The sequence below is a fragment of the Ovis canadensis genome, chromosome 3 (assembly GCF_042477335.2).
Source record: "Ovis canadensis isolate MfBH-ARS-UI-01 breed Bighorn chromosome 3, ARS-UI_OviCan_v2, whole genome shotgun sequence".
NCBI lineage: Eukaryota > Metazoa > Chordata > Mammalia > Artiodactyla > Bovidae > Ovis > Ovis canadensis.
The window spans coordinates 210,758,985-210,769,737 of NC_091247.1; positions in this window are offsets into that span (position 1 = coordinate 210,758,985).

Genomic DNA, 10,753 nt, shown 5'->3' on the forward strand with positions numbered 1-10,753 from the left:
TTTTTCCTAAGAGCAACTTATTTCTCTCTTTTTCTCTGTCTTTCTGTATCTCCCTCTGTCTCTCTCTCTCACTTACATGCACACACTGCAATATTTTTCTACTATAGTTAAATTGCACAGAGGAAAATTTTAATTATTAACTTTTAATGTCTAGGAGAAAATATAAGTATTCTAGAGGCACATCAAAAATATACTCTATCATTTCTAGGTCTCTGAAAAAGCACTAAAATTAAATGTTCATTAATTCTTTCATTTATATATCTTTGTTACATACTAGGGGTCTATGTCATTTATAAAAGACTGTTTTGCATGTATCACTGGATTTAAGTCACTGCTTTACCTATATCCTTAGGCTCTATAAAACAAGGAAACACTAAAAATCCTAAAACATTAGCATGAAAGTAATGCTGTTCTACAAGAAAGTCTGTCATAAGGTTTGTACAACAGAAAGTTTTCACTCTAACCAACATCAAAAGGTTTCAGAAATTGCAGAGGAGATGGAATAGTTCGTGGAAGTACACAGATGAAAGGTACAAAATGTTTCACTGAAATGTCAAAGTCCAGAAACTTCAGTGGCAGAAGTAAAACTGTAGACAACGAAATGGGAAGAGATGAGAGAAATACAGATTAAAATAAAGCTAATTTCCTGAGGGTAAAATAAAACTCATATCATTCAGGGATTGATTGTTCACAATTGAGGTTTAAATTAATCAAGGTACCTATAATCTGTGTCTGAATGTTTGTATTTCTCTGACTTCGTTGTCCATCACTTAATTCATTTTTTTATAGTGAAGAGTTATTCACTGACACTGTTAATTTGAGAACATAAACATTTCACAATCAAGAAAACATAGAGCTCTTAACCCATACTTTATAAGACTAATAGAAATAGCATTCTTGGGACTAAATATTACAAATTAAATTCAGTGCCTGACCTGAATTATTGGAAAGAAATCTACAAAATCTGCTAGGTAGGCTTTATAGTTCTACATTTTATAAGTCATGGCAAATGTGACCTAGATTTTCTCTTCCAGAAAAGAGAAGCTTCCTCTGTCATTCAGGATTAAGAGTAAGACAAAAACTCATTTTCAAAGAATCATTCCAGCTAAATTCTTTCTCTTTATTTTTCATTTTATATTTCCTATGGTCATGAAAGTGAAAAACTCATCCTTCCTTAGAAATATGATCCCTCCCAAATACCTATGTGTGTTAGTCACTCAGTCGTATCCAACTCTTTGCAACCCCGTGGATTGTAGCCTTCCAGGCTCCTCTGTCCATGGAATTCTCCAGGAAAGAATACCAGAGTGGGTTGCCATTCCCTTCCCCAGAGGAACTTCCCAACCCAGGGATCAAACCCATGAAATACTGGTGGTGGAAGAATAGAACTCAATGCAATAAGATATTGGCTCTTTTAGACTGTTTATATCATTGAAAGCAGTTTCTGTTTTGTTCCAGAAGTATTCTTTGGAAGGACTGATGCAGCATCTGAAGCTTGAATCCCTTGGCCACCTAATGGGTGGCCACCTAATGAGAGCCAACTCACTGGAAAAGATCTGGTTGCTGGGAAAGATTGAGGACAAAAGGAGAAGGGGGCAACAAAGGATGAGATGGTTGGATGGCATCACTGACTCAATGGATATGAGTTTGAGCACCCTCTGAGAGATAGTGAAGGACAGGGAAGCCTGGCATGCTGCAGTCCATGGGATCACAGAGTTTGACACGACTGAGCGACTGAACAAAGACAAATTGCTTTGAGGCTAAATACTGAAACAGCCTTAGGTATATTAAAATGTGAAGATGCCACACATAAAATGAAAAAACTGAAAATCATTCCATGGCACCCACACTCACAGCAAAACTATCTCTCTTGGTTTAGAAATAGCTTTTACAGGCCTTTGTTACACCTGTGTCCCCTTTTCTGCAGGTAAGTCTGCACCTATATGTATCAGGGCTCAAACCAAATTGGCCAAATATCATTGGAGGAAAAGTCTACGCACTTATCCTAACTTCAGACATACAAACTTCTCCTAAAGCACTTACTCAGGTTTAGTAAACATACCTTTTCCTGTTGGTCATCAATCTTAATGAGTCTAGGGCCCAGGTCTTGGCATGATTTCTTGTACTCACTCCAAGTTTTTTCTTCTTTTGAAAAATAATAACACTTCTTTTCACTGCAGGACCATTTTACTTGACACGTGCAGTAGTCTGTCTTGAAAACAAAACTACCATCATCCACAGCCTTAAGACCTTTAGTGACCTGTATATTTTCTTTACTTCACTGCTTACTTCAGACTGAATGGTCAGTAAATAGATTATTTTCTGTGTCCCAAAAGCCTATATTTAAAAAATAGCTCTTCTACCAATCTGTAGGTAAGAATACTGTTGAGCCAGAGACTGTCTCTGACAGACTCAAGGCCTTTGATAAGATTACTGAGAAATTTGTCTCAAATGTAGATAAGAATGAAATATTTCTACCTAAAGGGCAAAATCCATCAAAGTGAATACATGACAATGATATTAATTCTAAAAACTCTTTCCTTTGGGAAATATCTATAGATAGCATCTGTGTGTGCTCAGTCGTGTTCAACTCTTTGCAACCCCATGGACTATAGCCCACCTGGCTCTTCTTCTTCTTCTTTTTTTTTTTTTTAATTTTAATATCTTTAATTCTTACATGCATTCCCAAACATGAACCCCCCTCCCACCTCCCTCCCCATAACATCTCTCTGGGTCATCCCCATGCACCAGCCCCAAGCATGCTGCATCCTGCGTCAGACATAGACTGGTGATTCAATTCTTACATGATAGTATACATGTTAGAATGTCATTCTCCCAAATCATCCCACCCTCTCCCTCTCCCTCTGAGTCCAAAGGTCCGTTATACACATCTGTGTCTCTTTCCCCGTCTTGCATACAGGGTCGTCATTGCCATCTTCCTAAATTCCATATATATGTGTTAGTATACTGTATTGATGTTTTTCTTTCTGGCTTACTTCACTCTGTATAATCAGCTCCAGTTTCATCCATCTCATCAGAACTGATTCAAATGAATTCTTTTTTACGGCTGAGTAATACTCCATTGTGTATATGTACCACAGCTTTCTTATCCATTCATCTGCTGAAGGACATCTAGGTTGTTTCCATGTCCTGGCTATTACAAACAGTGCTGCGATGAACATTGGGGTACATGTGTCTCTTTCAATTCTAGTTTCCTCAGTGTGTATGCCCAGCAGTGGGATTGCTGGGTCATAAGGTAGTGGGATTCTCTAGGCAAGAATACCGGAGTAGGTTGCCATTTCCTAATCCAGGGGATCTTCTTGACCCAGGAATCAAACCCAAGTGTCTTGAGTCTCCTGAATTGGTAGGAGGATTGTTTACCACTGAGCCACCTGGAAATCTTATGACTAGCATAGAACATCCAAATAATCAAGTAACTATGATGCTATCATAGGATTTTTGTGAAAGTATCCAATTAGCTATAGTAAAACATGGATTCAAGAAGAAAGATGAGTACAATTAAAATTTCTGCCAAAGTTTCAATATAAAGTTTTAAAATTACATTTTGAAATGGTACAGAAGGGGATATTTCCATGAAAAAATACCTTAGATATCAGCCTAAGTATTTAATACTTGCCTGTATTAGGTGGTAAAACTACATGATTCTCAACTTCTGGTGCAGAAATTTTCCTTTCTATTGTATTCTGTATTTTGCATTCACAATAGCCCTGTAACACTTCAACCCGTATTGTAAAAATAAGATCATAAATGGCTTTAAGAGAAGATGACATTATTATAATTTATTGTATGAATGATGTTGGCTAAATTGAAACAATCAGTGAATATGTAAAGTTAAAATATTTTGAAGTGTTGAAGCATAAAAAAGCTCTTTAAATTATAGCTGCATATATTTGACTCTGTTATTTTTAAAGTGAGTAAAACAATAATAAACATTTATACAACAGAAAACATAAAAGTGGAAATAAAGAAACAATTAACTGTTTTTTTTTGCCATATATTCTTCTCAAATAACAATTTCAAACTTGTGATTCTACTCAGTATACATGAACCTGGAAAGACACCCAAAACGGTTTGAAGTGAGCCAAATAATTAATAATTATCAGGAAAAACACATTGAAATGCAAGAATAATGTACAAAATGATATATATCAGTACTCATGATTTATATTTTAATAACATAAAAAGGGATCAAATTTACTCTTTTCTAATGAAGTAGTATTGCAGTAAGGTAAGGAATGTAATAATCAAATAAAATGCTCTAAGTCTTGGTCCATATGGCAAATTCAACTTACATGAAAAATAATTTCAAATAGATATAATTTCAAACAGAAAGTTTCAAATAATTTCAAATTCAAATTCCTTACTAAAATTTTTGTATGACTTCAGCTATTTCGTGTGGCATAAGAACTTTATGATAACAAGATAATGATATTATCATCAATATCATAGTCATTATCCTCTGGAATCTAACATTTCTATAGAACTTTATAGTTTATGAAGCTCAACAGCAGTTCAGCAGTTATAGTATCTCCTTTTTAAAAATTCTGGTTCATTGCTCTCATGATCAATATGTGTACCTGATACTCATATGTATATCCTAAGCCTATGGTTACCAGCAGGAGTAAAAAGCACACTAATCCCAGGATTGCTGCAACAATATGCTGTGGAAACTCTGGACAAAATCAGAAGGCAAATATGTGGTAAGCAAAACCCCCAGAATCAGAGCAAAAGTGAACTTATTGTGGAGTTTCAGATTAATATCACTATTTAATTGATCACAAATGTCATTGAATATTGCATTTAAATACACCTCTTAATATATTAAGAACTAGATATATAATAAATACATGGACACAACTGTTATCATTTAATTTTTTCTTACTTGACATTGTTTCCAGTAAACAACCAAATATATAGGAAAAGAGTTTCCTTGGGAACTCAATGGTAAAGAAACAGCCTGCAGTGCAGGAGACGTGGGTTCAATCCCTGGGTCGGGAAGATCCCCTGGAGAAGGAAATGGCAACCTACTCCAATAGTCTTGCCTGAGAAATCCCATGGATGGAGGAGCTTGGCAGAATACATTCTATGGGGTGGCAAAAGAGTCAGATACAACTTAGGAACTAAACAACCACAGCATATAGAAAAAAGTGTTTATCTTTTTATCAGCTGGATGCCTTTTATCCTTCTTTAAATAGGAGATTTTCTGGTTTATGAGTCACCCTCTCTTCTCACTCATTTTTGAAGACTATAGGCAAAAAACATATTAAGAATCCTTCATAAAGTTTCATAAGGTATAATTAATTCAGTGGAAAAATGGCAACATATTCATCATTAAGTAATGGGGTGCTAAGTGAATAGTAACCAAGATGATCTTAAAAAGTGAAATAAAATATCCATTTCTCTGGGAATATCAGAAAATATGATTTTTAAAATTTCTCTTTCTGGAGCTTTTAGAACTTATTTTCTGTGTGGTTAAGTAATGATCCATGACAGCTTATGGACATGTTGCATTAAACTTTCAAACTTAAAAAAACAATGTAATTGGTTGCAAAGTTTTAGAAATGATATATTTTGCACTCATCAAAAACCCAGATTAGTATCTTCTTTTGAGAAATATTATATCTTATCACTTAGTATCTGTATTAGACTCAAATGGCACACATATTGGTACACGAAATACAGTAACCCCTTTGAAGAATATACACACATGGTCTAATTTGGAAAATTCCCTTAACTGACCAATTGTATTATAACTCCAAAATGCAATTTCTCATCTATACTTCCACAAAAATATAACCTCTGTCTACTCCAGAAAAATAGATAAATTTAAGGAGGAAAAAATTCTGAAGAAATGCAAGGTTTACTTTTTTTCTATTTTAGCCCAATAAGGCTTAGAATGGAGACAAATATGTTCTCTTCAGCAAGATATAGATGGATTTTTAAAGAATGTGGTACTAAATCTGCTCTGAAGCTTAAGAGGAACAATAAAGTTTCAAGCTATTTTAGGAAGGTATGAATAATCTAAGTCTTATAATATTTTGATATTTAGCAGGCTATAAAACAAGGCAATTCAAGTTTCTCTGAAATAACTTTGTAATTGAATCTAGGAGACAGAGTTATAATCTTTGTTATGATACAAATTAATTTTATCACTTTAAGAAAATAACTATTCTAACTTTCTCATACACATAAACAGAGGTTAGAAGAGACGATTTCAAGTTTCATTTTTGAGTCTAAAATTCCATCTTCAGTGTAATTCTAAAGCAAATCCAATATGGATAGAATTGGTAATTAGTATAGCTGGAATAGGTGAGTTTAACTCAGATGACCATAATATCTACTACTGCAGGCAGGAATCCTTCAGAAGAAATGGAGTAGCCATCATTGTCAACAAGAGAGTCCAAAATGCAGTAGTTGGTTGCAGTCTCAAAAACGACAGAATGATCTCTGTTCATTTCCAAGGCAAACTATTCAATATCACAGTAATCCAAGTCTATGCCTCAACCAGTAACACTGAAGAAACTGAAGTTTAACGGTTCTATGAAGACCTACAAGATCTTTTAGAACTAACACCCAAAAAAGATGTCCTTTTCATTATAGGGGACTGGAATGCAAAGTAGGAAGTCAAGAAACACCTGGAGTAACAGGCAAATTTGGCCTTGGAATGTGGAATGAAGCAGGGCAAAGACTAATAGAATTTTGCCAAGAAAATGCACTGGTCATAGCAAACACCCTCTTCCAACAACACAAGAGAAGACTTTACACATGGACATTACCAGATGGTCAACACCGAAATCAAGCTGATTATATTCTTTGCAGCCAAAGATGGAGAAGCTTCATTTTTTTAGTTGTATCTTTGTCTGATTTGACATCAGGATGCTGGTGGCTTCTTAGAATGTCTTTAGGAGTGTTCCCTCCTTTTCAGTCTTTTAAAATAGTGCAAAAACTAATATGAATTTTTTCTTTGTATATTTGGTAAAATTCCCCAGTGAAGCCATCCAGACCTGGATAATTCTTTTTCCTTTTTTTAAAAATTTTATTTTATTTTACTTTACTTTACAATATTGTATTGGTTTCGCCATACATCAACATGAATCCACCACGGGTGTACCTGATAACAGATTCTATTTTACTTCCAGTGATCATTCTGTTCAAAATATCTTTTTTTCTTAACTTGCTTTGGAAGGTTGTACATTTCTAGAAACTTGTTCATTTCTTCTAGGTTGTCCAGTTTGTTGACATAAGGATTCATAGTATTTTCTTATTTTTAAAAAGTTCTGACTGTTGCTTCCTGACCTGCATACAGATTTCTCAAGAGGCAGGTTAGGTGGTCTGGTATTCCCATCTCTTTCAGAATTTTCCACAGTTTATTGTGATCCACACAGTCAAAGGCTTTGGCATAGTCAATAAAGCAGAAATAGATGTTTTTCTGGAACTCTCTTGCTTTTTTCATGATCTAGCGGATGTTGGCAATTTGATCTCTTGTTCCTCTGCCTTTTCTAAAACCAGCTTGAACATCAGGAAGTTCACGGTTCACATATTGCTGAAGCCTGGCTTGGAGAATTTTGAGCATTACTTTACTAGTGTGTGAGATGAGTGCAATTGTGCGGTAGTTTAAGCATTCTTTGGCATTGCCTTTCATTGGGATTGGAATGAAAACTGACCTTTTCCAGTCCTGTGGCCACTGCTGAGTTTTCCAAATTTGCTGGCATATTTAGTGCAGCACTTTCACAGTGTCATCTTTCAGGATTTGAAACAGCTCCACTGGAATTCCATCACCTCCACTAGCTTTGTTCGTAGTGATGCTTTCTAAGGCCCACTTGACTTCACTTTCCAAGATGCCTGGCTCTAGATTAGTGATCACATCATCATGATTATCTGGGTCGTGAAGATCTTTTTTGTACAGTTCTTCCGTGTATTCTTGCCACCTCTTCTTAATATCTTCTGCTTCTGTTAGGTCCATACCATTTCTGTCCTTTATCGAACCCATCTTTGCATGAAATGTTCCATTGGGTGGATATATGCTAACAAGTATAATATCCTTTTCTTATATTGATCCCTTTATCATTACATAGTGTCCTTTGTCTTTTCATTATGAAATTTGTTTTAAAGACTATTTTATCTGATATGAGTATTGTTATACCTGCTTTCTTGTCATTTTCATTTGCATGTACCATTTATCTTGTGGCTTATGTCTTCTTTTCCTCCCCTTCCCATTGTTTTGTTAGATATGTTTAAAAATTACCTTTTCTTTAACTGCAAAGTTTGACTTGGGTTTATATTATGATATAAATATTCCCAGTAAAATATAGACAACTAGGCATGATTGAGGATTGGAGGATGAATTCATGATCGATTTGATGTGTGTGTTAGTCACTCAGTTGTGTCCAACTCTTTGTGACCCTATGGACTGTAGCCCACAAAGCTCCTTTGTCCATGGAATTCTCCAGGCAAGAATACTGGAGTGAGTTTCCATTTCCTACTCTGACAGCATATCGGACATCTTTTGATACTGCCAATAGTTTTCTTCCAATATTAGTCACATTACAAACCTCTATGACCCTGCTTCAATTTCATCCTAGGTTTCTGGTTTGAGCACTCAGGAAAATGCTGGATTGCAAGTAGTCTGAAGATAGCTCAGTTTGGGGGTAAGAACTGACACTTTTCATGTTGTAAAGGACTAACAAAGTGAATCCTAAGGAAAAAACAGAAGTGGGAAGAAACTAGGAAAGTGAAACAAACTGTAGTGGACATGCTTGTGGTGACTCATTTAGTCTCTAAAGGTAGGAATGGGTGGGTAGAAATGAAAAGTACTAATACTTCCTTCATTATAACAAAAAAGAGAAAGGAATATGAGAGTGTAAAGTTTGAAGTTGGGTAGCTGGGAAGTGATAAGTTATCTGATATGATGAATAGTCATTTAATATCTCAACCTATGTCATGATGATACATTTAATATTGTTTATATTTATCCTTTCAAGGGGAATTTATTTTTATCAGAGGAAATTTATACAGTAAAATATTTATTTAATAAGATTAAAGCTGAATGTAAGAACTAAGGCAGAGAGAGAGAGATGGTATTTTGAAAATGATGGACTCTGTGCCAGGTACACTATGGTAGGCAATGCAGTAATTTCTCAGAATAATTAGGGACAAATATCTTTAAATATTTATTGAAAATAGGATTATGATTCATAGAACTTCTTTAATGACAATGGAAATGAAGTAACAATGGATGTCAAGAAAAGGCATCTGTACTGCCAAGATTTAGCAATCTAGTTTTAAAAGAAAAACTTGAAGTATTCTAAGTTTGCAATGTATATGATTGAGATGGAAGCAAGATAACTGCATGGGTGGTTAAACCTCAGTTGCCTCAGATCTTGTAGAATATGGAAATAATTTCTCAGAGGCATTTGAAAATTGAAAATACAAATAGCACACTTAGAGGTCCATCTGTCCTTTCAACTGGAGTCCAGAGTTTCCTATTTTCTGGAGGCGTGTGTGTCTTCAAATAGCCCAAAGGTGAGAATTTCCTGTTCAAACCTGAAGTGACACATTGATGAGAAATCATCATCTTTTTCCACTGTCACTTCACTCTGAGCCTTCACAGGGCAGTATATGAAGGTCACAGACATTGCTTACTCTTGTGCTGGATTTGTGTTTTTAAATTTCTCCTTTTATTACACAGCTATGGCAGGCCTCTTTAATGAGAGTAACCTGACCTCCCCACTAAAGGATGCACGACTTTCTGGCCAACAGAAGGTATGTGTCCCTCCTCTCCTGTCTCTCTACTAGACCATCTCACTTAGTGGGGACTAGCAAATGTTAGATGTGAAGCAACTGAAGTATAGTTAATATACAACAAAATCAAAGTGTAATACTAATTAAAAAAAATAGCTCAGGGTAAAAAACAACCATAAAATATCAAATACGATGGAAGATTTCTCCGTGTATTCAAATTAGTGTCTGTAGAATGCTAGTCAAGTGCATATTTGGATTTGTATATAATCTTAAGTGAAAGCTGCAGGCATCTTGACAGAGAACAACTAGTTTGGGATTTTATAATCAGTAGAAGGTAGGTTTCTTGTATAATAATATGTTAATATATATTTCTCTCAAATTCTATAAATAGATTCTTGGGAAAGAATTCATTGCATAGAAAGGCCAAACATAATTCTTTATATATGCACTTAGATTGAATAAAATCAGTTTTATTTTTAATAAAAATCAAGATGAAGTAGCTTCCTAAATGCTAATATAAACGTAACTGTAACTAATGAAAGGATTTTTAAAAATATTGAACAAACATTTCAAAAGAGATGTACTACACTAATTAAAGACACTCTTGTTTAACAAATTGCTTTCCAGGCTCTAACTGATATGAATCAGAAATAGTAACACAGAAATTGTAACTTAAACAGTAGTTAAAAACTAATATTTATAGAACATATAGGTACCAGATTGAGTGCTCAGTGTAACATGCATTATATATTACATATTATTTCCATGTTAGATTAATAATATAGGTTACTAAACACTAAATAACTTTTAAAGAACACGCTTCTTTAAGTTTCAAATCCATAATCAATTTCCAGATCTTTCTGACTAATGCATCCATTGACTGAATTATTAAGCTATGTTTTCTGGATTTTATAAACAATTATCATCACTTATACAAATAAAATGACCTTTACTAACTTTAACATCTATAGGATCTTTCTGGAAGTTTGAACCA